Here is a 27,071-nt window from a genome sequence, read left to right on the forward strand (position 1 = left end):
GCCCTTGCCTTAACCTCTATGAAGAAGAGTCTATACCGCAACCTCTATTTCCAGAAAGACATTGGCAGCTGATTATGCTGGCAAGTGCTTCATTCAAGATCAACGTTGAGGTGGCTCCACGTTTGCCCCAGCCTCAAACCAAGACCACGCAGAGCAGAGTGGCGCAGCGGAAGCGTGCTGGGCCCATAACCCAGAGGTCGATGGATCGAAACCATCCTCTGCTAATTCTACATACTGCGTGTCAGCAAGGGTCTATATGGAAAATAAAGAACTCATTGGCACAAATACCTCAGACAGAGGTAACTTCTGAGTGTACTCAACAGAGTTTTCACCTTCCTTGTAGGTTGGCATTTGTTTTCGCTCTATTTTTCTTGAAACATGTCCACTACTCCGTGCATATCTGCATACCTCACTACGTTTTTGACTGTAGAAACAACGTGCAACGCAGGTAGTGTGGCCGAGTGGTCTAAGGCGCTGTATTTAGGCTCCAGTCTCTCAGGAGGCGTGGGTTCAAATCCCACCACTGCCATTTGACAGTGTTAGTCATCTGTTAATATGATGGCATTACACAATTCAAACATGTATGGGCTCTTCCAAAGCCTTAGTCTAGGAAGACCTCCATTTCCAGAAGAAAATTGTCAGCTGATTATGCTGGCAAACGCTTCATGCAAGATTCATTCAAACAGTGGCCACTGGCATAGAATCTCAGCATAACTTTTTAAAGGTGTGTCAACGATTTTTTGTTTTCAAATACAAGACAGAGGTATCTTGTGAGTGTACTCTACAGTTTTCGCCTCCCTTGTAGGCTACTCACTCCTTTCAAGTTAGCCATCTGTTAATATGATGGTATTATACAATGCAACCATGTATGCAAAGCCCTTGCCTTAACCTCTATGAAGAAGAGTCTATACCGCAACCTCTATTTCCAGAAAGACATTGGCAGCTGATTATGCTGGCAAGTGCTTCATTCAAGATCAACGTTGAGGTGGCTCCACGTTTGCCCCAGCCTCAAACCAAGACCACGCAGAGCAGAGTGGCGCAGCGGAAGCGTGCTGGGCCCATAACCCAGAGGTCGATGGATCGAAACCATCCTCTGCTAATTCTACATACTGCGTGTCAGCAAGGGTCTATATGGAAAATAAAGAACTCATTGGCACAAATACCTCAGACAGAGGTAACTTCTGAGTGTACTCAACAGAGTTTTCACCTTCCTTGTAGGTTGGCATTTGTTTTCGCTCTATTTTTCTTGAAACATGTCCACTACTCCGTGCATATCTGCATACCTCACTACGTTTTTGACTGTAGAAACAACGTGCAACGCAGGTAGTGTGGCCGAGTGGTCTAAGGCGCTGTATTTAGGCTCCAGTCTCTCAGGAGGCGTGGGTTCAAATCCCACCACTGCCATTTGACAGTGTTAGTCATCTGTTAATATGATGGCATTACACAATTCAAACATGTATGGGCTCTTCCAAAGCCTTAGTCTAGGAAGACCTCCATTTCCAGAAGAAAATTGTCAGCTGATTATGCTGGCAAACGCTTCATGCAAGATTCATTATAACAGTGGCCACTGGCATAGAATCTCAGCATAACTTTTTAAAGGTGTGTCAGGAAGCGTGGGTTCAAATCCCACCACTGCCATTTGACAGTGTTAGTCGTCTGTTAATATGATGGCATTACACAATTCAAACATGTATGGGCTCTTCCAAAGCCTTAGTCTAGGAAGACCTCCATTTCCAGAAGAAAATTGTCAGCTGATTATGCTGGCAAACGCTTCATGCAAGATTCATTCAAACAGTGGCCACTGGCATAGAATCTCAGCATAACTTTTTAAAGGTGTGTCAACGATTTTTTGTTTTCAAATACAAGACAGATGTATCTTGTGAGTGTACTCTACAGTTTTTGCCTCCCTTGTAGGCTACTCACTCCTTTCAAGTTAGCCATCCGTTAATATGATGGTATTATACAATGCAACCATGTATGCAAAGCCCTTGCCTTAACCTCTATGAAGAAGAGTCTAGACCGCAACCTCTATTTCCAGAAAGACATTGGCAGCTGATTATGCTGGCAAGTGCTTCATTCAAGATCAACGTTGAGGTGGCTCCACGTTTGCCCCAGCCTCAAATCAAGGCCACGCAGAGCAGAGTGGCGCAGCGGAAGCGTGCTGGGCCCATAACCCAGAGGTCGATGGATCAAAACCATCCTCTGCTAATTCTACATACTGCGTATCAGCAAGGGTCTATATGGAAAATAAAGAACTCATTGGCACAAATACCTCAGACAGAGGTAACTTCTGAGTGTACTCAACAGAGTTTTCACCTTCCTTGTAGGTTGGCATTTGTTTTCGCTCTATTTTTCTTGAAACATGTCCACTACTCCGTGCATATCTGCATACCTCACTACGTTTTTGACTGTAGAAACGACATGCAACGCAGGTAGTGTGGCCGAGTGGTCTAAGGCGCTGGATTTAGGCTCCAGTCTCTCAGGAGGCGTGGGTTCAAATCCCACCACTGCCATTTGACAGTGTTAGTCGTCTGTTAATATGATGGCATTACACAATTCAAACATGTATGGGCTCTTCCAAAGCCTTAGTCTAGGAAGACCTCCATTTCCAGAAGAAAATTGTCAGCTGATTATGCTGGCAAACGCTTCATGCAAGATTCATTCAAACAGTGGCCACTGGCATAGAATCTCAGCATAACTTTTTAAAGGTGTGTCAACGATTTTTTGTTTTCAAATACAAGACAGATGTATCTTGTGAGTGTACTCTACAGTTTTCGCCTCCCTTGTAGGCTACTCACTCCTTTCAAGTTAGCCATCTGTTAATATGATGGTATTATACAATGCAACCATGTATGCAAAGCCCTTGCCTTAACCTCTATGAAGAAGAGTCTATACCGCAACCTCTATTTCCAGAAAGACATTGGCAGCTGATTATGCTGGCAAGTGCTTCATTCAAGATCAACGTTGAGGTGGCTCCACGTTTGCCCCAGCCTCAAACCAAGACCACGCAGAGCAGAGTGGCGCAGCGGAAGCGTGCTGGGCCCATAACCCAGAGGTCGATGGATCGAAACCATCCTCTGCTAATTCTCCATACTGCGTATCAGCAAGGGTCTATATGGAAAATAAAGAACTCATTGGCACAAATACCTCAGACAGAGGTAACTTCTGAGTGTACTCAACAGAGTTTTCACCTTCCTTGTAGGTTGGCATTTGTTTTCGCTCTATTTTTCTTGAAACATGTCCACTATTCCGTGCATATCTACATACCTCACTATGTTTTTGACTGTAGAAACAACGTGCAACGCAGGTAGTGTGGCCGAGTGGTCTAAGGCGCTGGATTAAGGCTCCAGTCTCTCAGGAGGCGTGGGTTCAAATCCCACCACTGCCATTTGACAGTGTTAGTCGTCTGTTAATATGATGGCATTACACAATTCAAACATGTATGGGCTCTTCCAAAGCCTTAGTCTAGGAAGACCTCCATTTCCAGAAGAAAATTGTCAGCTGATTATGCTGGCAAACGCTTCATGCAAGATTCATTCAAACAGTGGCCACTGGCATAGAATCTCAGCATAACTTTTTAAAGGTGTGTCAGGAGGCGTGGGTTCAAATCCCACCACTGCCATTTGACAGTGTTAATCGTCTGTTAATATGATGGCATTACACAATTCAAACATGTATGGGCTCTTCCAAAGCCTTAGTCTAGGAAGACCTCCATTTCCAGCAGAAAATTGTCAGCTGATTATGCTGGCAAACGCTTCATGCAAGATTCATTCAAACAGTGGCCACTGGCATAGAATCTCAGCATAACTTTTTAAAGGTGTGTCAACGATTTTTTGTTTTCAAATACAAGACAGATGTATCTTGTGAGTGTACTCTACAGTTTTCGCCTCCCTTGTAGGCTACTCACTCCTTTCAAGTTAGCCATCCGTTAATATGATGGTATTATACAATGCAACCATGTATGCAAAGCCCTTGCCTTAACCTCTATGAAGAAGAGTCTAGACCGCAACCTCTATTTCCAGAAAGACATTGGCAGCTGATTATGCTGGCAAGTGCTTCATTCAAGATCAACGTTGAGGTGGCTCCACGTTTGCCCCAGCCTCAAACCAAGACCACGCAGAGCAGAGTGGCGCAGCGGAAGCGTGCTGGGCCCATAACCCAAATGTCGATGGATCAAAACCATCTTCTGCTAATTCTACATACTGCGTATCAGCAAGGGTCTATATGGAAAATAAAGAACTCATGGGCACAAATACCTCAGACAGAGGTAACTTCTGAGTGTACTCAACAGAGTTTTCACCTTCCTTGTAGGTTGGCATTTGTTTTCGCTCTATTTTTCTTGAAACATGTCCACTACTCCGTGCATATCTGCATACCTCACTACGTTTTTGACTGTAGAAACGACATGCAACGCAGGTAGTGTGGCCGAGTGGTCTAAGGCGCTGGATTTAGGCTCCAGTCTCTCAGGAGGCGTGGGTTCAAATCCCACCACTGCCATTTGACAGTGTTAGTCGTCTGTTAATATGATGGCATTACACAATTCAAACATGTATGGGCTCTTCCAAAGCCTTAGTCTAGGAAGACCTCCATTTCCAGAAGAAAATTGTCAGCTGATTATGCTGGCAAACGCTTCATGCAAGATTCATTCAAACAGTGGCCACTGGCATAGAATCTCAGCATAACTTTTTAAAGGTGTGTCAACGATTTTTTGTTTTCAAATACAAGACAGATGTATCTTGTGAGTGTACTCTACAGTTTTCGCCTCCCTTGTAGGCTACTCACTCCTTTCAAGTTAGCCATCTGTTAATATGATGGTATTATACAATGCAACCATGTATGCAAAGCCCTTGCCTTAACCTCTATGAAGAAGAGTCTATACCGCAACCTCTATTTCCAGAAAGACATTGGCAGCTGATTATGCTGGCAAGTGCTTCATTCAAGATCAACGTTGAGGTGGCTCCACGTTTGCCCCAGCCTCAAACCAAGACCACGCAGAGCAGAGTGGCGCAGCGGAAGCGTGCTGGGCCCATAACCCAGAGGTCGATGGATCGAAACCATCCTCTGCTAATTCTACATACTGCGTATCAGCAAGGGTCTATATGGAAAATAAAGAACTCATTGGCACAAATACCTCAGACAGAGGTAACTTCTGAGTGTACTCAACAGAGTTTTCACCTTCCTTGTAGGTTGGCATTTGTTTTCGCTCTATTTTTCTTGAAACATGTCCACTATTCCGTGCATATCTACATACCTCACTATGTTTTTGACTGTAGAAACAACGTGCAACGCAGGTAGTGTGGCCGAGTGGTCTAAGGCGCTGGATTAAGGCTCCAGTCTCTCAGGAGGCGTGGGTTCAAATCCCACCACTGCCATTTGACAGTGTTAGTCGTCTGTTAATATGATGGCATTACACAATTCAAACATGTATGGGCTCTTCCAAAGCCTTAGTCTAGGAAGACCTCCATTTCCAGAAGAAAATTGTCAGCTGATTATGCTGGCAAACGCTTCATGCAAGATTCATTCAAACAGTGGCCACTGGCATAGAATCTCAGCATAACTTTTTAAAGGTGTGTCAGGAGGCGTGGGTTCAAATCCCACCACTGCCATTTGACAGTGTTAATCGTCTGTTAATATGATGGCATTACACAATTCAAACATGTATGGGCTCTTCCAAAGCCTTAGTCTAGGAAGACCTCCATTTCCAGAAGAAAATTGTCAGCTGATTATGCTGGCAAACGCTTCATGCAAGATTCATTCAAACAGTGGCCACTGGCATAGAATCTCAGCATAACTTTTTAAAGGTGTGTCAACGATTTTTTGTTTTCAAATACAAGACAGAGGTATCTTGTGAGTGTACTCTACAGTTTTCGCCTCCCTTGTAGGCTACTCACTCCTTTCAAGTTAGCCATCTGTTAATATGATGGTATTATACAATGCAACCATGTATGCAAAGCCCTTGCCTTAACCTCTATGAAGAAGAGTCTATACCGCAACCTCTATTTCCAGAAAGACATTGGCAGCTGATTATGCTGGCAAGTGCTTCATTCAAGATCAACGTTGAGGTGGCTCCACGTTTGCCCCAGCCTCAAACCAAGACCACGCAGAGCAGAGTGGCGCAGCGGAAGCGTGCTGGGCCCATAACCCAGAGGTCGATGGATCGAAACCATCCTCTGCTAATTCTACATACTGCGTGTCAGCAAGGGTCTATATGGAAAATAAAGAACTCATTGGCACAAATACCTCAGACAGAGGTAACTTCTGAGTGTACTCAACAGAGTTTTCACCTTCCTTGTAGGTTGGCATTTGTTTTCGCTCTATTTTTCTTGAAACATGTCCACTACTCCGTGCATATCTGCATACCTCACTACGTTTTTGACTGTAGAAACAACGTGCAACGCAGGTAGTGTGGCCGAGTGGTCTAAGGCGCTGTATTTAGGCTCCAGTCTCTCAGGAGGCGTGGGTTCAAATCCCACCACTGCCATTTGACAGTGTTAGTCATCTGTTAATATGATGGCATTACACAATTCAAACATGTATGGGCTCTTCCAAAGCCTTAGTCTAGGAAGACCTCCATTTCCAGAAGAAAATTGTCAGCTGATTATGCTGGCAAACGCTTCATGCAAGATTCATTCAAACAGTGGCCACTGGCATAGAATCTCAGCATAACTTTTTAAAGGTGTGTCAACGATTTTTTGTTTTCAAATACAAGACAGAGGTATCTTGTGAGTGTACTCTACAGTTTTCGCCTCCCTTGTAGGCTACTCACTCCTTTCAAGTTAGCCATCTGTTAATATGATGGTATTATACAATGCAACCATGTATGCAAAGCCCTTGCCTTAACCTCTATGAAGAAGAGTCTATACCGCAACCTCTATTTCCAGAAAGACATTGGCAGCTGATTATGCTGGCAAGTGCTTCATTCAAGATCAACGTTGAGGTGGCTCCACGTTTGCCCCAGCCTCAAACCAAGACCACGCAGAGCAGAGTGGCGCAGCGGAAGCGTGCTGGGCCCATAACCCAGAGGTCGATGGATCGAAACCATCCTCTGCTAATTCTACATACTGCGTGTCAGCAAGGGTCTATATGGAAAATAAAGAACTCATTGGCACAAATACCTCAGACAGAGGTAACTTCTGAGTGTACTCAACAGAGTTTTCACCTTCCTTGTAGGTTGGCATTTGTTTTCGCTCTATTTTTCTTGAAACATGTCCACTACTCCGTGCATATCTGCATACCTCACTACGTTTTTGACTGTAGAAACAACGTGCAACGCAGGTAGTGTGGCCGAGTGGTCTAAGGCGCTGTATTTAGGCTCCAGTCTCTCAGGAGGCGTGGGTTCAAATCCCACCACTGCCATTTGACAGTGTTAGTCATCTGTTAATATGATGGCATTACACAATTCAAACATGTATGGGCTCTTCCAAAGCCTTAGTCTAGGAAGACCTCCATTTCCAGAAGAAAATTGTCAGCTGATTATGCTGGCAAACGCTTCATGCAAGATTCATTATAACAGTGGCCACTGGCATAGAATCTCAGCATAACTTTTTAAAGGTGTGTCAGGAAGCGTGGGTTCAAATCCCACCACTGCCATTTGACAGTGTTAGTCGTCTGTTAATATGATGGCATTACACAATTCAAACATGTATGGGCTCTTCCAAAGCCTTAGTCTAGGAAGACCTCCATTTCCAGAAGAAAATTGTCAGCTGATTATGCTGGCAAACGCTTCATGCAAGATTCATTCAAACAGTGGCCACTGGCATAGAATCTCAGCATAACTTTTTAAAGGTGTGTCAACGATTTTTTGTTTTCAAATACAAGACAGATGTATCTTGTGAGTGTACTCTACAGTTTTTGCCTCCCTTGTAGGCTACTCACTCCTTTCAAGTTAGCCATCCGTTAATATGATGGTATTATACAATGCAACCATGTATGCAAAGCCCTTGCCTTAACCTCTATGAAGAAGAGTCTAGACCGCAACCTCTATTTCCAGAAAGACATTGGCAGCTGATTATGCTGGCAAGTGCTTCATTCAAGATCAACGTTGAGGTGGCTCCACGTTTGCCCCAGCCTCAAATCAAGGCCACGCAGAGCAGAGTGGCGCAGCGGAAGCGTGCTGGGCCCATAACCCAGAGGTCGATGGATCAAAACCATCCTCTGCTAATTCTACATACTGCGTATCAGCAAGGGTCTATATGGAAAATAAAGAACTCATTGGCACAAATACCTCAGACAGAGGTAACTTCTGAGTGTACTCAACAGAGTTTTCACCTTCCTTGTAGGTTGGCATTTGTTTTCGCTCTATTTTTCTTGAAACATGTCCACTACTCCGTGCATATCTGCATACCTCACTACGTTTTTGACTGTAGAAACGACATGCAACGCAGGTAGTGTGGCCGAGTGGTCTAAGGCGCTGGATTTAGGCTCCAGTCTCTCAGGAGGCGTGGGTTCAAATCCCACCACTGCCATTTGACAGTGTTAGTCGTCTGTTAATATGATGGCATTACACAATTCAAACATGTATGGGCTCTTCCAAAGCCTTAGTCTAGGAAGACCTCCATTTCCAGAAGAAAATTGTCAGCTGATTATGCTGGCAAACGCTTCATGCAAGATTCATTCAAACAGTGGCCACTGGCATAGAATCTCAGCATAACTTTTTAAAGGTGTGTCAACGATTTTTTGTTTTCAAATACAAGACAGATGTATCTTGTGAGTGTACTCTACAGTTTTTGCCTCCCTTGTAGGCTACTCACTCCTTTCAAGTTAGCCATCCGTTAATATGATGGTATTATACAATGCAACCATGTATGCAAAGCCCTTGCCTTAACCTCTATGAAGAAGAGTCTAGACCGCAACCTCTATTTCCAGAAAGACATTGGCAGCTGATTATGCTGGCAAGTGCTTCATTCAAGATCAACGTTGAGGTGGCTCCACGTTTGCCCCAGCCTCAAATCAAGGCCACGCAGAGCAGAGTGGCGCAGCGGAAGCGTGCTGGGCCCATAACCCAGAGGTCGATGGATCAAAACCATCCTCTGCTAATTCTACATACTGCGTATCAGCAAGGGTCTATATGGAAAATAAAGAACTCATTGGCACAAATACCTCAGACAGAGGTAACTTCTGAGTGTACTCAACAGAGTTTTCACCTTCCTTGTAGGTTGGCATTTGTTTTCGCTCTATTTTTCTTGAAACATGTCCACTACTCCGTGCATATCTGCATACCTCACTACGTTTTTGACTGTAGAAACGACATGCAACGCAGGTAGTGTGGCCGAGTGGTCTAAGGCGCTGGATTTAGGCTCCAGTCTCTCAGGAGGCGTGGGTTCAAATCCCACCACTGCCATTTGACAGTGTTAGTCGTCTGTTAATATGATGGCATTACACAATTCAAACATGTATGGGCTCTTCCAAAGCCTTAGTCTAGGAAGACCTCCATTTCCAGAAGAAAATTGTCAGCTGATTATGCTGGCAAACGCTTCATGCAAGATTCATTCAAACAGTGGCCACTGGCATAGAATCTCAGCATAACTTTTTAAAGGTGTGTCAACGATTTTTTGTTTTCAAATACAAGACAGATGTATCTTGTGAGTGTACTCTACAGTTTTCGCCTCCCTTGTAGGCTACTCACTCCTTTCAAGTTAGCCATCTGTTAATATGATGGTATTATACAATGCAACCATGTATGCAAAGCCCTTGCCTTAACCTCTATGAAGAAGAGTCTATACCGCAACCTCTATTTCCAGAAAGACATTGGCAGCTGATTATGCTGGCAAGTGCTTCATTCAAGATCAACGTTGAGGTGGCTCCACGTTTGCCCCAGCCTCAAACCAAGACCACGCAGAGCAGAGTGGCGCAGCGGAAGCGTGCTGGGCCCATAACCCAGAGGTCGATGGATCGAAACCATCCTCTGCTAATTCTACATACTGCGTATCAGCAAGGGTCTATATGGAAAATAAAGAACTCATTGGCACAAATACCTCAGACAGAGGTAACTTCTGAGTGTACTCAACAGAGTTTTCACCTTCCTTGTAGGTTGGCATTTGTTTTCGCTCTATTTTTCTTGAAACATGTCCACTATTCCGTGCATATCTACATACCTCACTATGTTTTTGACTGTAGAAACAACGTGCAACGCAGGTAGTGTGGCCGAGTGGTCTAAGGCGCTGGATTAAGGCTCCAGTCTCTCAGGAGGCGTGGGTTCAAATCCCACCACTGCCATTTGACAGTGTTAGTCGTCTGTTAATATGATGGCATTACACAATTCAAACATGTATGGGCTCTTCCAAAGCCTTAGTCTAGGAAGACCTCCATTTCCAGAAGAAAATTGTCAGCTGATTATGCTGGCAAACGCTTCATGCAAGATTCATTCAAACAGTGGCCACTGGCATAGAATCTCAGCATAACTTTTTAAAGGTGTGTCAGGAGGCGTGGGTTCAAATCCCACCACTGCCATTTGACAGTGTTAATCGTCTGTTAATATGATGGCATTACACAATTCAAACATGTATGGGCTCTTCCAAAGCCTTAGTCTAGGAAGACCTCCATTTCCAGCAGAAAATTGTCAGCTGATTATGCTGGCAAACGCTTCATGCAAGATTCATTCAAACAGTGGCCACTGGCATAGAATCTCAGCATAACTTTTTAAAGGTGTGTCAACGATTTTTTGTTTTCAAATACAAGACAGATGTATCTTGTGAGTGTACTCTACAGTTTTCGCCTCCCTTGTAGGCTACTCACTCCTTTCAAGTTAGCCATCCGTTAATATGATGGTATTATACAATGCAACCATGTATGCAAAGCCCTTGCCTTAACCTCTATGAAGAAGAGTCTAGACCGCAACCTCTATTTCCAGAAAGACATTGGCAGCTGATTATGCTGGCAAGTGCTTCATTCAAGATCAACGTTGAGGTGGCTCCACGTTTGCCCCAGCCTCAAACCAAGACCACGCAGAGCAGAGTGGCGCAGCGGAAGCGTGCTGGGCCCATAACCCAAATGTCGATGGATCAAAACCATCTTCTGCTAATTCTACATACTGCGTATCAGCAAGGGTCTATATGGAAAATAAAGAACTCATGGGCACAAATACCTCAGACAGAGGTAACTTCTGAGTGTACTCAACAGAGTTTTCACCTTCCTTGTAGGTTGGCATTTGTTTTCGCTCTATTTTTCTTGAAACATGTCCACTATTCCGTGCATATCTGCATACCTCACTACGTTTTTGACTGTAGAAACGACGTGCAACACAGGTAGTGTGGCCGAGTGGTCTAAGGCGCTGGATTTAGGCTCCAGTCTCTCAGCAGGCGTGGGTTCAAATCCCACCACTGCCATTTGACAGTGTTAGTCATCTGTTAATATGATGGCATTACACAATTCAAACATGTATGGGCTCTTCCAAAGCCTTAGTCTAGGAAGACCTCCATTTCCAGAAGAAAATTGTCAGCTGATTATGCTGGCAAACGCTTCATGCAAGATTCATTCAAACAGTGGCCACTGGCATAGAATCTCAGCATAACTTTTTAAAGGTGTGTCAACGATTTTTTGTTTTCAAATACAAGACAGAGGTATCTTGTGAGTGTACTCTACAGTTTTCGCCTCCCTTGTAGGCTACTCACTCCTTTCAAGTTAGCCATCTGTTAATATGATGGTATTATACAATGCAACCATGTATGCAAAGCCCTTGCCTTAACCTCTATGAAGAAGAGTCTATACCGCAACCTCTATTTCCAGAAAGACATTGGCAGCTGATTATGCTGGCAAGTGCTTCATTCAAGATCAACGTTGAGGTGGCTCCACGTTTGCCCCAGCCTCAAACCAAGACCACGCAGAGCAGAGTGGCGCAGCGGAAGCGTGCTGGGCCCATAACCCAGAGGTCGATGGATCGAAACCATCCTCTGCTAATTCTACATACTGCGTGTCAGCAAGGGTCTATATGGAAAATAAAGAACTCATTGGCACAAATACCTCAGACAGAGGTAACTTCTGAGTGTACTCAACAGAGTTTTCACCTTCCTTGTAGGTTGGCATTTGTTTTCGCTCTATTTTTCTTGAAACATGTCCACTACTCCGTGCATATCTGCATACCTCACTACGTTTTTGACTGTAGAAACAACGTGCAACGCAGGTAGTGTGGCCGAGTGGTCTAAGGCGCTGTATTTAGGCTCCAGTCTCTCAGGAGGCGTGGGTTCAAATCCCACCACTGCCATTTGACAGTGTTAGTCATCTGTTAATATGATGGCATTACACAATTCAAACATGTATGGGCTCTTCCAAAGCCTTAGTCTAGGAAGACCTCCATTTCCAGAAGAAAATTGTCAGCTGATTATGCTGGCAAACGCTTCATGCAAGATTCATTATAACAGTGGCCACTGGCATAGAATCTCAGCATAACTTTTTAAAGGTGTGTCAGGAAGCGTGGGTTCAAATCCCACCACTGCCATTTGACAGTGTTAATCGTCTGTTAATATGATGGCATTACACAATTCAAACATGTATGGGCTCTTCCAAAGCCTTAGTCTAGGAAGACCTCCATTTCCAGAAGAAAATTGTCAGCTGATTATGCTGGCAAACGCTTCATGCAAGATTCATTCAAACAGTGGCCACTGGCATAGAATCTCAGCATAACTTTTTAAAGGTGTGTCAACGATTTTTTGTTTTCAAATACAAGACAGATGTATCTTGTGAGTGTACTCTACAGTTTTTGCCTCCCTTGTAGGCTACTCACTCCTTTCAAGTTAGCCATCCGTTAATATGATGGTATTATACAATGCAACCATGTATGCAAAGCCCTTGCCTTAACCTCTATGAAGAAGAGTCTAGACCGCAACCTCTATTTCCAGAAAGACATTGGCAGCTGATTATGCTGGCAAGTGCTTCATTCAAGATCAACGTTGAGGTGGCTCCACGTTTGCCCCAGCCTCAAATCAAGGCCACGCAGAGCAGAGTGGCGCAGCGGAAGCGTGCTGGGCCCATAACCCAGAGGTCGATGGATCGAAACCATCCTCTGCTAATTCTACATACTGCGTATCAGCAAGGGTCTATATGGAAAATAAAGAACTCATTGGCACAAATACCTCAGACAGAGGTAACTTCTGAGTGTACTCAACAGAGTTTTCACCTTCCTTGTAGGTTGGCATTTGTTTTCGCTCTATTTTTCTTGAAACATGTCCACTACTCCGTGCATATCTGCATACCTCACTACGTTTTTGACTGTAGAAACAACATGCAACGCAGGTAGTGTGGCCGAGTGGTCTAAGGCGCTGGATTTAGGCTCCAGTCTCTCAGCAGGCGTGGGTTCAAATCCCACCACTGCCATTTGACAGTGTTAGTCATCTGTTAATATGATGGCATTACACAATTCAAACATGTATGGGCTCTTCCAAAGCCTTAGTCTAGGAAGACCTCCATTTCCAGAAGAAAATTGTCAGCTGATTATGCTGGCAAACGCTTCATGCAAGATTCATTCAAACAGTGGCCACTGGCATAGAATCTCAGCATAACTTTTTAAAGGTGTGTCAACGATTTTTTGTTTTCAAATACAAGACAGAGGTATCTTGTGAGTGTACTCTACAGTTTTCGCCTCCCTTGTAGGCTACTCACTCCTTTCAAGTTAGCCATCTGTTAATATGATGGTATTATACAATGCAACCATGTATGCAAAGCCCTTGCCTTAACCTCTATGAAGAAGAGTCTATACCGCAACCTCTATTTCCAGAAAGACATTGGCAGCTGATTATGCTGGCAAGTGCTTCATTCAAGATCAACGTTGAGGTGGCTCCACGTTTGCCCCAGCCTCAAACCAAGACCACGCAGAGCAGAGTGGCGCAGCGGAAGCGTGCTGGGCCCATAACCCAGAGGTCGATGGATCGAAACCATCCTCTGCTAATTCTACATACTGCGTGTCAGCAAGGGTCTATATGGAAAATAAAGAACTCATTGGCACAAATACCTCAGACAGAGGTAACTTCTGAGTGTACTCAACAGAGTTTTCACCTTCCTTGTAGGTTGGCATTTGTTTTCGCTCTATTTTTCTTGAAACATGTCCACTACTCCGTGCATATCTGCATACCTCACTACGTTTTTGACTGTAGAAACAACGTGCAACGCAGGTAGTGTGGCCGAGTGGTCTAAGGCGCTGTATTTAGGCTCCAGTCTCTCAGGAGGCGTGGGTTCAAATCCCACCACTGCCATTTGACAGTGTTAGTCATCTGTTAATATGATGGCATTACACAATTCAAACATGTATGGGCTCTTCCAAAGCCTTAGTCTAGGAAGACCTCCATTTCCAGAAGAAAATTGTCAGCTGATTATGCTGGCAAACGCTTCATGCAAGATTCATTCAAACAGTGGCCACTGGCATAGAATCTCAGCATAACTTTTTAAAGGTGTGTCAACGATTTTTTGTTTTCAAATACAAGACAGAGGTATCTTGTGAGTGTACTCTACAGTTTTCGCCTCCCTTGTAGGCTACTCACTCCTTTCAAGTTAGCCATCTGTTAATATGATGGTATTATACAATGCAACCATGTATGCAAAGCCCTTGCCTTAACCTCTATGAAGAAGAGTCTATACCGCAACCTCTATTTCCAGAAAGACATTGGCAGCTGATTATGCTGGCAAGTGCTTCATTCAAGATCAACGTTGAGGTGGCTCCACGTTTGCCCCAGCCTCAAACCAAGACCACGCAGAGCAGAGTGGCGCAGCGGAAGCGTGCTGGGCCCATAACCCAGAGGTCGATGGATCGAAACCATCCTCTGCTAATTCTACATACTGCGTGTCAGCAAGGGTCTATATGGAAAATAAAGAACTCATTGGCACAAATACCTCAGACAGAGGTAACTTCTGAGTGTACTCAACAGAGTTTTCACCTTCCTTGTAGGTTGGCATTTGTTTTCGCTCTATTTTTCTTGAAACATGTCCACTACTCCGTGCATATCTGCATACCTCACTACGTTTTTGACTGTAGAAACAACGTGCAACGCAGGTAGTGTGGCCGAGTGGTCTAAGGCGCTGTATTTAGGCTCCAGTCTCTCAGGAGGCGTGGGTTCAAATCCCACCACTGCCATTTGACAGTGTTAGTCATCTGTTAATATGATGGCATTACACAATTCAAACATGTATGGGCTCTTCCAAAGCCTTAGTCTAGGAAGACCTCCATTTCCAGAAGAAAATTGTCAGCTGATTATGCTGGCAAACGCTTCATGCAAGATTCATTATAACAGTGGCCACTGGCATAGAATCTCAGCATAACTTTTTAAAGGTGTGTCAGGAAGCGTGGGTTCAAATCCCACCACTGCCATTTGACAGTGTTAGTCGTCTGTTAATATGATGGCATTACACAATTCAAACATGTATGGGCTCTTCCAAAGCCTTAGTCTAGGAAGACCTCCATTTCCAGAAGAAAATTGTCAGCTGATTATGCTGGCAAACGCTTCATGCAAGATTCATTCAAACAGTGGCCACTGGCATAGAATCTCAGCATAACTTTTTAAAGGTGTGTCAACGATTTTTTGTTTTCAAATACAAGACAGATGTATCTTGTGAGTGTACTCTACAGTTTTTGCCTCCCTTGTAGGCTACTCACTCCTTTCAAGTTAGCCATCCGTTAATATGATGGTATTATACAATGCAACCATGTATGCAAAGCCCTTGCCTTAACCTCTATGAAGAAGAGTCTAGACCGCAACCTCTATTTCCAGAAAGACATTGGCAGCTGATTATGCTGGCAAGTGCTTCATTCAAGATCAACGTTGAGGTGGCTCCACGTTTGCCCCAGCCTCAAATCAAGGCCACGCAGAGCAGAGTGGCGCAGCGGAAGCGTGCTGGGCCCATAACCCAGAGGTCGATGGATCAAAACCATCCTCTGCTAATTCTACATACTGCGTATCAGCAAGGGTCTATATGGAAAATAAAGAACTCATTGGCACAAATACCTCAGACAGAGGTAACTTCTGAGTGTACTCAACAGAGTTTTCACCTTCCTTGTAGGTTGGCATTTGTTTTCGCTCTATTTTTCTTGAAACATGTCCACTACTCCGTGCATATCTGCATACCTCACTACGTTTTTGACTGTAGAAACGACATGCAACGCAGGTAGTGTGGCCGAGTGGTCTAAGGCGCTGGATTTAGGCTCCAGTCTCTCAGGAGGCGTGGGTTCAAATCCCACCACTGCCATTTGACAGTGTTAGTCGTCTGTTAATATGATGGCATTACACAATTCAAACATGTATGGGCTCTTCCAAAGCCTTAGTCTAGGAAGACCTCCATTTCCAGAAGAAAATTGTCAGCTGATTATGCTGGCAAACGCTTCATGCAAGATTCATTCAAACAGTGGCCACTGGCATAGAATCTCAGCATAACTTTTTAAAGGTGTGTCAACGATTTTTTGTTTTCAAATACAAGACAGATGTATCTTGTGAGTGTACTCTACAGTTTTCGCCTCCCTTGTAGGCTACTCACTCCTTTCAAGTTAGCCATCTGTTAATATGATGGTATTATACAATGCAACCATGTATGCAAAGCCCTTGCCTTAACCTCTATGAAGAAGAGTCTATACCGCAACCTCTATTTCCAGAAAGACATTGGCAGCTGATTATGCTGGCAAGTGCTTCATTCAAGATCAACGTTGAGGTGGCTCCACGTTTGCCCCAGCCTCAAACCAAGACCACGCAGAGCAGAGTGGCGCAGCGGAAGCGTGCTGGGCCCATAACCCAGAGGTCGATGGATCGAAACCATCCTCTGCTAATTCTCCATACTGCGTATCAGCAAGGGTCTATATGGAAAATAAAGAACTCATTGGCACAAATACCTCAGACAGAGGTAACTTCTGAGTGTACTCAACAGAGTTTTCACCTTCCTTGTAGGTTGGCATTTGTTTTCGCTCTATTTTTCTTGAAACATGTCCACTATTCCGTGCATATCTACATACCTCACTATGTTTTTGACTGTAGAAACAACGTGCAACGCAGGTAGTGTGGCCGAGTGGTCTAAGGCGCTGGATTAAGGCTCCAGTCTCTCAGGAGGCGTGGGTTCAAATCCCACCACTGCCATTTGACAGTGTTAGTCGTCTGTTAATATGATGGCATTACACAATTCAAACATGTATGGGCTCTTCCAAAGCCTTAGTCTAGGAAGACCTCCATTTCCAGAAGAAAATTGTCAGCTGATTATGCTGGCAAACGCTTCATGCAAGATTCATTCAAACAGTGGCCACTGGCATAGAATCTCAGCATAACTTTTTAAAGGTGTGTCAGGAGGCGTGGGTTCAAATCCCACCACTGCCATTTGACAGTGTTAATCGTCTGTTAATATGATGGCATTACACAATTCAAACATGTATGGGCTCTTCCAAAGCCTTAGTCTAGGAAGACCTCCATTTCCAGCAGAAAATTGTCAGCTGATTATGCTGGCAAACGCTTCATGCAAGATTCATTCAAACAGTGGCCACTGGCATAGAATCTCAGCATAACTTTTTAAAGGTGTGTCAACGATTTTTTGTTTTCAAATACAAGACAGATGTATCTTGTGAGTGTACTCTACAGTTTTCGCCTCCCTTGTAGGCTACTCACTCCTTTCAAGTTAGCCATCCGTTAATATGATGGTATTATACAATGCAACCATGTATGCAAAGCCCTTGCCTTAACCTCTATGAAGAAGAGTCTAGACCGCAACCTCTATTTCCAGAAAGACATTGGCAGCTGATTATGCTGGCAAGTGCTTCATTCAAGATCAACGTTGAGGTGGCTCCACGTTTGCCCCAGCCTCAAACCAAGACCACGCAGAGCAGAGTGGCGCAGCGGAAGCGTGCTGGGCCCATAACCCAAATGTCGATGGATCAAAACCATCTTCTGCTAATTCTACATACTGCGTATCAGCAAGGGTCTATATGGAAAATAAAGAACTCATGGGCACAAATACCTCAGACAGAGGTAACTTCTGAGTGTACTCAACAGAGTTTTCACCTTCCTTGTAGGTTGGCATTTGTTTTCGCTCTATTTTTCTTGAAACATGTCCACTACTCCGTGCATATCTGCATACCTCACTACGTTTTTGACTGTAGAAACGACATGCAACGCAGGTAGTGTGGCCGAGTGGTCTAAGGCGCTGGATTTAGGCTCCAGTCTCTCAGGAGGCGTGGGTTCAAATCCCACCACTGCCATTTGACAGTGTTAGTCGTCTGTTAATATGATGGCATTACACAATTCAAACATGTATGGGCTCTTCCAAAGCCTTAGTCTAGGAAGACCTCCATTTCCAGAAGAAAATTGTCAGCTGATTATGCTGGCAAACGCTTCATGCAAGATTCATTCAAACAGTGGCCACTGGCATAGAATCTCAGCATAACTTTTTAAAGGTGTGTCAACGATTTTTTGTTTTCAAATACAAGACAGATGTATCTTGTGAGTGTACTCTACAGTTTTCGCCTCCCTTGTAGGCTACTCACTCCTTTCAAGTTAGCCATCTGTTAATATGATGGTATTATACAATGCAACCATGTATGCAAAGCCCTTGCCTTAACCTCTATGAAGAAGAGTCTATACCGCAACCTCTATTTCCAGAAAGACATTGGCAGCTGATTATGCTGGCAAGTGCTTCATTCAAGATCAACGTTGAGGTGGCTCCACGTTTGCCCCAGCCTCAAACCAAGACCACGCAGAGCAGAGTGGCGCAGCGGAAGCGTGCTGGGCCCATAACCCAGAGGTCGATGGATCGAAACCATCCTCTGCTAATTCTACATACTGCGTATCAGCAAGGGTCTATATGGAAAATAAAGAACTCATTGGCACAAATACCTCAGACAGAGGTAACTTCTGAGTGTACTCAACAGAGTTTTCACCTTCCTTGTAGGTTGGCATTTGTTTTCGCTCTATTTTTCTTGAAACATGTCCACTATTCCGTGCATATCTACATACCTCACTATGTTTTTGACTGTAGAAACAACGTGCAACGCAGGTAGTGTGGCCGAGTGGTCTAAGGCGCTGGATTAAGGCTCCAGTCTCTCAGGAGGCGTGGGTTCAAATCCCACCACTGCCATTTGACAGTGTTAGTCGTCTGTTAATATGATGGCATTACACAATTCAAACATGTATGGGCTCTTCCAAAGCCTTAGTCTAGGAAGACCTCCATTTCCAGAAGAAAATTGTCAGCTGATTATGCTGGCAAACGCTTCATGCAAGATTCATTCAAACAGTGGCCACTGGCATAGAATCTCAGCATAACTTTTTAAAGGTGTGTCAGGAGGCGTGGGTTCAAATCCCACCACTGCCATTTGACAGTGTTAATCGTCTGTTAATATGATGGCATTACACAATTCAAACATGTATGGGCTCTTCCAAAGCCTTAGTCTAGGAAGACCTCCATTTCCAGAAGAAAATTGTCAGCTGATTATGCTGGCAAACGCTTCATGCAAGATTCATTCAAACAGTGGCCACTGGCATAGAATCTCAGCATAACTTTTTAAAGGTGTGTCAACGATTTTTTGTTTTCAAATACAAGACAGAGGTATCTTGTGAGTGTACTCTACAGTTTTCGCCTCCCTTGTAGGCTACTCACTCCTTTCAAGTTAGCCATCTGTTAATATGATGGTATTATACAATGCAACCATGTATGCAAAGCCCTTGCCTTAACCTCTATGAAGAAGAGTCTATACCGCAACCTCTATTTCCAGAAAGACATTGGCAGCTGATTATGCTGGCAAGTGCTTCATTCAAGATCAACGTTGAGGTGGCTCCACGTTTGCCCCAGCCTCAAACCAAGACCACGCAGAGCAGAGTGGCGCAGCGGAAGCGTGCTGGGCCCATAACCCAGAGGTCGATGGATCGAAACCATCCTCTGCTAATTCTACATACTGCGTGTCAGCAAGGGTCTATATGGAAAATAAAGAACTCATTGGCACAAATACCTCAGACAGAGGTAACTTCTGAGTGTACTCAACAGAGTTTTCACCTTCCTTGTAGGTTGGCATTTGTTTTCGCTCTATTTTTCTTGAAACATGTCCACTACTCCGTGCATATCTGCATACCTCACTACGTTTTTGACTGTAGAAACAACGTGCAACGCAGGTAGTGTGGCCGAGTGGTCTAAGGCGCTGTATTTAGGCTCCAGTCTCTCAGGAGGCGTGGGTTCAAATCCCACCACTGCCATTTGACAGTGTTAGTCATCTGTTAATATGATGGCATTACACAATTCAAACATGTATGGGCTCTTCCAAAGCCTTAGTCTAGGAAGACCTCCATTTCCAGAAGAAAATTGTCAGCTGATTATGCTGGCAAACGCTTCATGCAAGATTCATTCAAACAGTGGCCACTGGCATAGAATCTCAGCATAACTTTTTAAAGGTGTGTCAACGATTTTTTGTTTTCAAATACAAGACAGAGGTATCTTGTGAGTGTACTCTACAGTTTTCGCCTCCCTTGTAGGCTACTCACTCCTTTCAAGTTAGCCATCTGTTAATATGATGGTATTATACAATGCAACCATGTATGCAAAGCCCTTGCCTTAACCTCTATGAAGAAGAGTCTATACCGCAACCTCTATTTCCAGAAAGACATTGGCAGCTGATTATGCTGGCAAGTGCTTCATTCAAGATCAACGTTGAGGTGGCTCCACGTTTGCCCCAGCCTCAAACCAAGACCACGCAGAGCAGAGTGGCGCAGCGGAAGCGTGCTGGGCCCATAACCCAGAGGTCGATGGATCGAAACCATCCTCTGCTAATTCTACATACTGCGTGTCAGCAAGGGTCTATATGGAAAATAAAGAACTCATTGGCACAAATACCTCAGACAGAGGTAACTTCTGAGTGTACTCAACAGAGTTTTCACCTTCCTTGTAGGTTGGCATTTGTTTTCGCTCTATTTTTCTTGAAACATGTCCACTACTCCGTGCATATCTGCATACCTCACTACGTTTTTGACTGTAGAAACAACGTGCAACGCAGGTAGTGTGGCCGAGTGGTCTAAGGCGCTGTATTTAGGCTCCAGTCTCTCAGGAGGCGTGGGTTCAAATCCCACCACTGCCATTTGACAGTGTTAGTCATCTGTTAATATGATGGCATTACACAATTCAAACATGTATGGGCTCTTCCAAAGCCTTAGTCTAGGAAGACCTCCATTTCCAGAAGAAAATTGTCAGCTGATTATGCTGGCAAACGCTTCATGCAAGATTCATTATAACAGTGGCCACTGGCATAGAATCTCAGCATAACTTTTTAAAGGTGTGTCAGGAAGCGTGGGTTCAAATCCCACCACTGCCATTTGACAGTGTTAGTCGTCTGTTAATATGATGGCATTACACAATTCAAACATGTATGGGCTCTTCCAAAGCCTTAGTCTAGGAAGACCTCCATTTCCAGAAGAAAATTGTCAGCTGATTATGCTGGCAAACGCTTCATGCAAGATTCATTCAAACAGTGGCCACTGGCATAGAATCTCAGCATAACTTTTTAAAGGTGTGTCAACGATTTTTTGTTTTCAAATACAAGACAGATGTATCTTGTGAGTGTACTCTACAGTTTTTGCCTCCCTTGTAGGCTACTCACTCCTTTCAAGTTAGCCATCCGTTAATATGATGGTATTATACAATGCAACCATGTATGCAAAGCCCTTGCCTTAACCTCTATGAAGAAGAGTCTAGACCGCAACCTCTATTTCCAGAAAGACATTGGCAGCTGATTATGCTGGCAAGTGCTTCATTCAAGATCAACGTTGAGGTGGCTCCACGTTTGCCCCAGCCTCAAATCAAGGCCACGCAGAGCAGAGTGGCGCAGCGGAAGCGTGCTGGGCCCATAACCCAGAGGTCGATGGATCAAAACCATCCTCTGCTAATTCTACATACTGCGTATCAGCAAGGGTCTATATGGAAAATAAAGAACTCATTGGCACAAATACCTCAGACAGAGGTAACTTCTGAGTGTACTCAACAGAGTTTTCACCTTCCTTGTAGGTTGGCATTTGTTTTCGCTCTATTTTTCTTGAAACATGTCCACTACTCCGTGCATATCTGCATACCTCACTACGTTTTTGACTGTAGAAACGACATGCAACGCAGGTAGTGTGGCCGAGTGGTCTAAGGCGCTGGATTTAGGCTCCAGTCTCTCAGGAGGCGTGGGTTCAAATCCCACCACTGCCATTTGACAGTGTTAGTCGTCTGTTAATATGATGGCATTACACAATTCAAACATGTATGGGCTCTTCCAAAGCCTTAGTCTAGGAAGACCTCCATTTCCAGAAGAAAATTGTCAGCTGATTATGCTGGCAAACGCTTCATGCAAGATTCATTCAAACAGTGGCCACTGGCATAGAATCTCAGCATAACTTTTTAAAGGTGTGTCAACGATTTTTTGTTTTCAAATACAAGACAGATGTATCTTGTGAGTGTACTCTACAGTTTTCGCCTCCCTTGTAGGCTACTCACTCCTTTCAAGTTAGCCATCTGTTAATATGATGGTATTATACAATGCAACCATGTATGCAAAGCCCTTGCCTTAACCTCTATGAAGAAGAGTCTATACCGCAACCTCTATTTCCAGAAAGACATTGGCAGCTGATTATGCTGGCAAGTGCTTCATTCAAGATCAACGTTGAGGTGGCTCCACGTTTGCCCCAGCCTCAAACCAAGACCACGCAGAGCAGAGTGGCGCAGCGGAAGCGTGCTGGGCCCATAACCCAGAGGTCGATGGATCGAAACCATCCTCTGCTAATTCTCCATACTGCGTATCAGCAAGGGTCTATATGGAAAATAAAGAACTCATTGGCACAAATACCTCAGACAGAGGTAACTTCTGAGTGTACTCAACAGAGTTTTCACCTTCCTTGTAGGTTGGCATTTGTTTTCGCTCTATTTTTCTTGAAACATGTCCACTATTCCGTGCATATCTACATACCTCACTATGTTTTTGACTGTAGAAACAACGTGCAACGCAGGTAGTGTGGCCGAGTGGTCTAAGGCGCTGGATTAAGGCTCCAGTCTCTCAGGAGGCGTGGGTTCAAATCCCACCACTGCCATTTGACAGTGTTAGTCGTCTGTTAATATGATGGCATTACACAATTCAAACATGTATGGGCTCTTCCAAAGCCTTAGTCTAGGAAGACCTCCATTTCCAGAAGAAAATTGTCAGCTGATTATGCTGGCAAACGCTTCATGCAAGATTCATTCAAACAGTGGCCACTGGCATAGAATCTCAGCATAACTTTTTAAAGGTGTGTCAGGAGGCGTGGGTTCAAATCCCACCACTGCCATTTGACAGTGTTAATCGTCTGTTAATATGATGGCATTACACAATTCAAACATGTATGGGCTCTTCCAAAGCCTTAGTCTAGGAAGACCTCCATTTCCAGCAGAAAATTGTCAGCTGATTATGCTGGCAAACGCTTCATGCAAGATTCATTCAAACAGTGGCCACTGGCATAGAATCTCAGCATAACTTTTTAAAGGTGTGTCAACGATTTTTTGTTTTCAAATACAAGACAGATGTATCTTGTGAGTGTACTCTACAGTTTTCGCCTCCCTTGTAGGCTACTCACTCCTTTCAAGTTAGCCATCCGTTAATATGATGGTATTATACAATGCAACCATGTATGCAAAGCCCTTGCCTTAACCTCTATGAAGAAGAGTCTAGACCGCAACCTCTATTTCCAGAAAGACATTGGCAGCTGATTATGCTGGCAAGTGCTTCATTCAAGATCAACGTTGAGGTGGCTCCACGTTTGCCCCAGCCTCAAACCAAGACCACGCAGAGCAGAGTGGCGCAGCGGAAGCGTGCTGGGCCCATAACCCAAATGTCGATGGATCAAAACCATCTTCTGCTAATTCTACATACTGCGTATCAGCAAGGGTCTATATGGAAAATAAAGAACTCATGGGCACAAATACCTCAGACAGAGGTAACTTCTGAGTGTACTCAACAGAGTTTTCACCTTCCTTGTAGGTTGGCATTTGTTTTCGCTCTATTTTTCTTGAAACATGTCCACTACTCCGTGCATATCTGCATACCTCACTACGTTTTTGACTGTAGAAACGACATGCAACGCAGGTAGTGTGGCCGAGTGGTCTAAGGCGCTGGATTTAGGCTCCAGTCTCTCAGGAGGCGTGGGTTCAAATCCCACCACTGCCATTTGACAGTGTTAGTCGTCTGTTAATATGATGGCATTACACAATTCAAACATGTATGGGCTCTTCCAAAGCCTTAGTCTAGGAAGACCTCCATTTCCAGAAGAAAATTGTCAGCTGATTATGCTGGCAAACGCTTCATGCAAGATTCATTCAAACAGTGGCCACTGGCATAGAATCTCAGCATAACTTTTTAAAGGTGTGTCAACGATTTTTTGTTTTCAAATACAAGACAGATGTATCTTGTGAGTGTACTCTACAGTTTTCGCCTCCCTTGTAGGCTACTCACTCCTTTCAAGTTAGCCATCTGTTAATATGATGGTATTATACAATGCAACCATGTATGCAAAGCCCTTGCCTTAACCTCTATGAAGAAGAGTCTATACCGCAACCTCTATTTCCAGAAAGACATTGGCAGCTGATTATGCTGGCAAGTGCTTCATTCAAGATCAACGTTGAGGTGGCTCCACGTTTGCCCCAGCCTCAAACCAAGACCACGCAGAGCAGAGTGGCGCAGCGGAAGCGTGCTGGGCCCATAACCCAGAGGTCGATGGATCGAAACCATCCTCTGCTAATTCTACATACTGCGTATCAGCAAGGGTCTATATGGAAAATAAAGAACTCATTGGCACAAATACCTCAGACAGAGGTAACTTCTGAGTGTACTCAACAGAGTTTTCACCTTCCTTGTAGGTTGGCATTTGTTTTCGCTCTATTTTTCTTGAAACATGTCCACTATTCCGTGCATATCTACATACCTCACTATGTTTTTGACTGTAGAAACAACGTGCAACGCAGGTAGTGTGGCCGAGTGGTCTAAGGCGCTGGATTAAGGCTCCAGTCTCTCAGGAGGCGTGGGTTCAAATCCCACCACTGCCATTTGACAGTGTTAGTCGTCTGTTAATATGATGGCATTACACAATTCAAACATGTATGGGCTCTTCCAAAGCCTTAGTCTAGGAAGACCTCCATTTCCAGAAGAAAATTGTCAGCTGATTATGCTGGCAAACGCTTCATGCAAGATTCATTCAAACAGTGGCCACTGGCATAGAATCTCAGCATAACTTTTTAAAGGTGTGTCAGGAGGCGTGGGTTCAAATCCCACCACTGCCATTTGACAGTGTTAATCGTCTGTTAATATGATGGCATTACACAATTCAAACATGTATGGGCTCTTCCAAAGCCTTAGTCTAGGAAGACCTCCATTTCCAGCAGAAAATTGTCAGCTGATTATGCTGGCAAACGCTTCATGCAAGATTCATTCAAACAGTGGCCACTGGCATAGAATCTCAGCATAACTTTTTAAAGGTGTGTCAACGATTTTTTGTTTTCAAATACAAGACAGATGTATCTTGTGAGTGTACTCTACAGTTTTCGCCTCCCTTGTAGGCTACTCACTCCTTTCAAGTTAGCCATCCGTTAATATGATGGTATTATACAATGCAACCATGTATGCAAAGCCCTTGCCTTAACCTCTATGAAGAAGAGTCTAGACCGCAACCTCTATTTCCAGAAAGACATTGGCAGCTGATTATGCTGGCAAGTGCTTCATTCAAGATCAACGTTGAGGTGGCTCCACGTTTGCCCCAGCCTCAAACCAAGACCACGCAGAGCAGAGTGGCGCAGCGGAAGCGTGCTGGGCCCATAACCCAAATGTCGATGGATCAAAACCATCTTCTGCTAATTCTACATACTGCGTATCAGCAAGGGTCTATATGGAAAATAAAGAACTCATGGGCACAAATACCTCAGACAGAGGTAACTTCTGAGTGTACTCAACAGAGTTTTCACCTTCCTTGTAGGTTGGCATTTGTTTTCGCTCTATTTTTCTTGAAACATGTCCACTATTCCGTGCATATCTGCATACCTCACTACGTTTTTGACTGTAGAAACAACGTGCAACGCAGGTAGTGTGGCCGAGTGGTCTAAGGCGCTGGATTAAGGCTCCAGTCTCTCAGGAGGCGTGGGTTCAAATCCCACCACTGCCATTTGACAGTGTTAGTCGTCTGTTAATATGATGGCATTACACAATTCAAACATGTATGGGCTCTTCCAAAGCCTTAGTCTAGGAAGACCTCCATTTCCAGAAGAAAATTGTCAGCTGATTATGCTGGCAAACGCTTCATGCAAGATTCATTCAAACAGTGGCCACTGGCATAGAATCTCAGCATAACTTTTTAAAGGTGTGTCAACGATTTTTTGTTTTCAAATACAAGACAGATGTATCTTGTGAGTGTACTCTACAGTTTTCGCCTCCCTTGTAGGCTACTCACTCCTTTCAAGTTAGCCATCTGTTAATATGATGGTATTATACAATGCAACCATGTATGCAAAGCCCTTGCCTTAACCTCTATGAAGAAGAGTCTATACCGCAACCTCTATTTCCAGAAAGACATTGGCAGCTGATTATGCTGGCAAGTGCTTCATTCAAGATCAACGTTGAGGTGGCTCCACGTTTGCCCCAGCCTCAAACCAAGACCACGCAGAGCAGAGTGGCGCAGCGGAAGCGTGCTGGGCCCATAACCCAGAGGTCGATGGATCGAAACCATCCTCTGCTAATTCTACATACTGCGTATCAGCAAGGGTCTATATGGAAAATAAAGAACTCATTGGCACAAATACCTCAGACAGAGGTAACTTCTGAGTGTACTCAACAGAGTTTTCACCTTCCTTGTAGGTTGGCATTTGTTTTCGCTCTATTTTTCTTGAAACATGTCCACTATTCCGTGCATATCTACATACCTCACTATGTTTTTGACTGTAGAAACAACGTGCAACGCAGGTAGTGTGGCCGAGTGGTCTAAGGCGCTGGATTAAGGCTCCAGTCTCTCAGGAGGCGTGGGTTCAAATCCCACCACTGCCATTTGACAGTGTTAGTCGTCTGTTAATATGATGGCATTACACAATTCAAACATGTATGGGCTCTTCCAAAGCCTTAGTCTAGGAAGACCTCCATTTCCAGAAGAAAATTG

General features: G+C 44.2%; 46 non-coding genes across 46 annotated transcripts; all 46 read left to right on the forward strand.

Annotated features, from left to right (window-relative positions):
• Positions 1–152: 152 nt before the first annotated feature.
• On the forward strand, positions 153–224 carry trnam-cau (transfer RNA methionine (anticodon CAU)). The gene has a single exon. It is a non-coding gene; the product is annotated as a tRNA-Met (tRNA).
• Positions 225–447: 223 nt separating this feature from the next.
• trnal-uag (transfer RNA leucine (anticodon UAG)) lies at positions 448–529 on the forward strand. The gene has a single exon. It is a non-coding gene; the product is annotated as a tRNA-Leu (tRNA).
• Positions 530–1,027: 498 nt separating this feature from the next.
• trnam-cau (transfer RNA methionine (anticodon CAU)) lies at positions 1,028–1,099 on the forward strand. Its single transcript has one exon. It is a non-coding gene; the product is annotated as a tRNA-Met (tRNA).
• Positions 1,100–1,322: 223 nt separating this feature from the next.
• Positions 1,323–1,404, forward strand: trnal-uag (transfer RNA leucine (anticodon UAG)). The gene has a single exon. It is a non-coding gene; the product is annotated as a tRNA-Leu (tRNA).
• A 1,027-nt stretch (positions 1,405–2,431) lies between these two features.
• On the forward strand, positions 2,432–2,513 carry trnal-uag (transfer RNA leucine (anticodon UAG)). The gene has a single exon. It is a non-coding gene; the product is annotated as a tRNA-Leu (tRNA).
• Positions 2,514–3,011: 498 nt separating this feature from the next.
• trnam-cau (transfer RNA methionine (anticodon CAU)) lies at positions 3,012–3,083 on the forward strand. Its single transcript has one exon. It is a non-coding gene; the product is annotated as a tRNA-Met (tRNA).
• A 223-nt stretch (positions 3,084–3,306) lies between these two features.
• Positions 3,307–3,388, forward strand: trnal-aag (transfer RNA leucine (anticodon AAG)). The gene has a single exon. It is a non-coding gene; the product is annotated as a tRNA-Leu (tRNA).
• Positions 3,389–4,415: 1,027 nt separating this feature from the next.
• Positions 4,416–4,497, forward strand: trnal-uag (transfer RNA leucine (anticodon UAG)). The gene has a single exon. It is a non-coding gene; the product is annotated as a tRNA-Leu (tRNA).
• A 498-nt stretch (positions 4,498–4,995) lies between these two features.
• Positions 4,996–5,067, forward strand: trnam-cau (transfer RNA methionine (anticodon CAU)). Its single transcript has one exon. It is a non-coding gene; the product is annotated as a tRNA-Met (tRNA).
• A 223-nt stretch (positions 5,068–5,290) lies between these two features.
• On the forward strand, positions 5,291–5,372 carry trnal-aag (transfer RNA leucine (anticodon AAG)). The gene has a single exon. It is a non-coding gene; the product is annotated as a tRNA-Leu (tRNA).
• A 732-nt stretch (positions 5,373–6,104) lies between these two features.
• On the forward strand, positions 6,105–6,176 carry trnam-cau (transfer RNA methionine (anticodon CAU)). The gene has a single exon. It is a non-coding gene; the product is annotated as a tRNA-Met (tRNA).
• Positions 6,177–6,399: 223 nt separating this feature from the next.
• On the forward strand, positions 6,400–6,481 carry trnal-uag (transfer RNA leucine (anticodon UAG)). Its single transcript has one exon. It is a non-coding gene; the product is annotated as a tRNA-Leu (tRNA).
• A 498-nt stretch (positions 6,482–6,979) lies between these two features.
• On the forward strand, positions 6,980–7,051 carry trnam-cau (transfer RNA methionine (anticodon CAU)). The gene has a single exon. It is a non-coding gene; the product is annotated as a tRNA-Met (tRNA).
• Positions 7,052–7,274: 223 nt separating this feature from the next.
• Positions 7,275–7,356, forward strand: trnal-uag (transfer RNA leucine (anticodon UAG)). The gene has a single exon. It is a non-coding gene; the product is annotated as a tRNA-Leu (tRNA).
• Positions 7,357–8,383: 1,027 nt separating this feature from the next.
• Positions 8,384–8,465, forward strand: trnal-uag (transfer RNA leucine (anticodon UAG)). Its single transcript has one exon. It is a non-coding gene; the product is annotated as a tRNA-Leu (tRNA).
• Positions 8,466–9,258: 793 nt separating this feature from the next.
• trnal-uag (transfer RNA leucine (anticodon UAG)) lies at positions 9,259–9,340 on the forward strand. The gene has a single exon. It is a non-coding gene; the product is annotated as a tRNA-Leu (tRNA).
• A 498-nt stretch (positions 9,341–9,838) lies between these two features.
• Positions 9,839–9,910, forward strand: trnam-cau (transfer RNA methionine (anticodon CAU)). Its single transcript has one exon. It is a non-coding gene; the product is annotated as a tRNA-Met (tRNA).
• Positions 9,911–10,133: 223 nt separating this feature from the next.
• trnal-aag (transfer RNA leucine (anticodon AAG)) lies at positions 10,134–10,215 on the forward strand. The gene has a single exon. It is a non-coding gene; the product is annotated as a tRNA-Leu (tRNA).
• A 1,027-nt stretch (positions 10,216–11,242) lies between these two features.
• On the forward strand, positions 11,243–11,324 carry trnal-uag (transfer RNA leucine (anticodon UAG)). Its single transcript has one exon. It is a non-coding gene; the product is annotated as a tRNA-Leu (tRNA).
• Positions 11,325–11,822: 498 nt separating this feature from the next.
• Positions 11,823–11,894, forward strand: trnam-cau (transfer RNA methionine (anticodon CAU)). Its single transcript has one exon. It is a non-coding gene; the product is annotated as a tRNA-Met (tRNA).
• Positions 11,895–12,117: 223 nt separating this feature from the next.
• trnal-uag (transfer RNA leucine (anticodon UAG)) lies at positions 12,118–12,199 on the forward strand. Its single transcript has one exon. It is a non-coding gene; the product is annotated as a tRNA-Leu (tRNA).
• A 732-nt stretch (positions 12,200–12,931) lies between these two features.
• trnam-cau (transfer RNA methionine (anticodon CAU)) lies at positions 12,932–13,003 on the forward strand. Its single transcript has one exon. It is a non-coding gene; the product is annotated as a tRNA-Met (tRNA).
• A 223-nt stretch (positions 13,004–13,226) lies between these two features.
• Positions 13,227–13,308, forward strand: trnal-uag (transfer RNA leucine (anticodon UAG)). The gene has a single exon. It is a non-coding gene; the product is annotated as a tRNA-Leu (tRNA).
• Positions 13,309–13,806: 498 nt separating this feature from the next.
• On the forward strand, positions 13,807–13,878 carry trnam-cau (transfer RNA methionine (anticodon CAU)). Its single transcript has one exon. It is a non-coding gene; the product is annotated as a tRNA-Met (tRNA).
• Positions 13,879–14,101: 223 nt separating this feature from the next.
• On the forward strand, positions 14,102–14,183 carry trnal-uag (transfer RNA leucine (anticodon UAG)). Its single transcript has one exon. It is a non-coding gene; the product is annotated as a tRNA-Leu (tRNA).
• A 498-nt stretch (positions 14,184–14,681) lies between these two features.
• Positions 14,682–14,753, forward strand: trnam-cau (transfer RNA methionine (anticodon CAU)). Its single transcript has one exon. It is a non-coding gene; the product is annotated as a tRNA-Met (tRNA).
• Positions 14,754–14,976: 223 nt separating this feature from the next.
• On the forward strand, positions 14,977–15,058 carry trnal-uag (transfer RNA leucine (anticodon UAG)). The gene has a single exon. It is a non-coding gene; the product is annotated as a tRNA-Leu (tRNA).
• A 1,027-nt stretch (positions 15,059–16,085) lies between these two features.
• Positions 16,086–16,167, forward strand: trnal-uag (transfer RNA leucine (anticodon UAG)). The gene has a single exon. It is a non-coding gene; the product is annotated as a tRNA-Leu (tRNA).
• Positions 16,168–16,665: 498 nt separating this feature from the next.
• Positions 16,666–16,737, forward strand: trnam-cau (transfer RNA methionine (anticodon CAU)). Its single transcript has one exon. It is a non-coding gene; the product is annotated as a tRNA-Met (tRNA).
• A 223-nt stretch (positions 16,738–16,960) lies between these two features.
• On the forward strand, positions 16,961–17,042 carry trnal-aag (transfer RNA leucine (anticodon AAG)). Its single transcript has one exon. It is a non-coding gene; the product is annotated as a tRNA-Leu (tRNA).
• A 1,027-nt stretch (positions 17,043–18,069) lies between these two features.
• trnal-uag (transfer RNA leucine (anticodon UAG)) lies at positions 18,070–18,151 on the forward strand. Its single transcript has one exon. It is a non-coding gene; the product is annotated as a tRNA-Leu (tRNA).
• Positions 18,152–18,649: 498 nt separating this feature from the next.
• On the forward strand, positions 18,650–18,721 carry trnam-cau (transfer RNA methionine (anticodon CAU)). Its single transcript has one exon. It is a non-coding gene; the product is annotated as a tRNA-Met (tRNA).
• Positions 18,722–18,944: 223 nt separating this feature from the next.
• On the forward strand, positions 18,945–19,026 carry trnal-aag (transfer RNA leucine (anticodon AAG)). The gene has a single exon. It is a non-coding gene; the product is annotated as a tRNA-Leu (tRNA).
• Positions 19,027–19,758: 732 nt separating this feature from the next.
• Positions 19,759–19,830, forward strand: trnam-cau (transfer RNA methionine (anticodon CAU)). Its single transcript has one exon. It is a non-coding gene; the product is annotated as a tRNA-Met (tRNA).
• A 223-nt stretch (positions 19,831–20,053) lies between these two features.
• trnal-uag (transfer RNA leucine (anticodon UAG)) lies at positions 20,054–20,135 on the forward strand. Its single transcript has one exon. It is a non-coding gene; the product is annotated as a tRNA-Leu (tRNA).
• A 498-nt stretch (positions 20,136–20,633) lies between these two features.
• Positions 20,634–20,705, forward strand: trnam-cau (transfer RNA methionine (anticodon CAU)). The gene has a single exon. It is a non-coding gene; the product is annotated as a tRNA-Met (tRNA).
• A 223-nt stretch (positions 20,706–20,928) lies between these two features.
• trnal-uag (transfer RNA leucine (anticodon UAG)) lies at positions 20,929–21,010 on the forward strand. Its single transcript has one exon. It is a non-coding gene; the product is annotated as a tRNA-Leu (tRNA).
• A 1,027-nt stretch (positions 21,011–22,037) lies between these two features.
• Positions 22,038–22,119, forward strand: trnal-uag (transfer RNA leucine (anticodon UAG)). Its single transcript has one exon. It is a non-coding gene; the product is annotated as a tRNA-Leu (tRNA).
• A 498-nt stretch (positions 22,120–22,617) lies between these two features.
• Positions 22,618–22,689, forward strand: trnam-cau (transfer RNA methionine (anticodon CAU)). The gene has a single exon. It is a non-coding gene; the product is annotated as a tRNA-Met (tRNA).
• A 223-nt stretch (positions 22,690–22,912) lies between these two features.
• trnal-aag (transfer RNA leucine (anticodon AAG)) lies at positions 22,913–22,994 on the forward strand. Its single transcript has one exon. It is a non-coding gene; the product is annotated as a tRNA-Leu (tRNA).
• Positions 22,995–24,021: 1,027 nt separating this feature from the next.
• On the forward strand, positions 24,022–24,103 carry trnal-uag (transfer RNA leucine (anticodon UAG)). Its single transcript has one exon. It is a non-coding gene; the product is annotated as a tRNA-Leu (tRNA).
• A 498-nt stretch (positions 24,104–24,601) lies between these two features.
• trnam-cau (transfer RNA methionine (anticodon CAU)) lies at positions 24,602–24,673 on the forward strand. The gene has a single exon. It is a non-coding gene; the product is annotated as a tRNA-Met (tRNA).
• Positions 24,674–24,896: 223 nt separating this feature from the next.
• trnal-aag (transfer RNA leucine (anticodon AAG)) lies at positions 24,897–24,978 on the forward strand. Its single transcript has one exon. It is a non-coding gene; the product is annotated as a tRNA-Leu (tRNA).
• Positions 24,979–26,005: 1,027 nt separating this feature from the next.
• trnal-aag (transfer RNA leucine (anticodon AAG)) lies at positions 26,006–26,087 on the forward strand. The gene has a single exon. It is a non-coding gene; the product is annotated as a tRNA-Leu (tRNA).
• Positions 26,088–26,585: 498 nt separating this feature from the next.
• trnam-cau (transfer RNA methionine (anticodon CAU)) lies at positions 26,586–26,657 on the forward strand. Its single transcript has one exon. It is a non-coding gene; the product is annotated as a tRNA-Met (tRNA).
• A 223-nt stretch (positions 26,658–26,880) lies between these two features.
• trnal-aag (transfer RNA leucine (anticodon AAG)) lies at positions 26,881–26,962 on the forward strand. The gene has a single exon. It is a non-coding gene; the product is annotated as a tRNA-Leu (tRNA).
• Positions 26,963–27,071: the final 109 nt, after the last annotated feature.

Source organism: Pagrus major, chromosome 18 (genome assembly GCF_040436345.1).
Source record: "Pagrus major chromosome 18, Pma_NU_1.0".
Taxonomy (NCBI): Eukaryota; Metazoa; Chordata; class Actinopteri; order Spariformes; family Sparidae; genus Pagrus; species Pagrus major.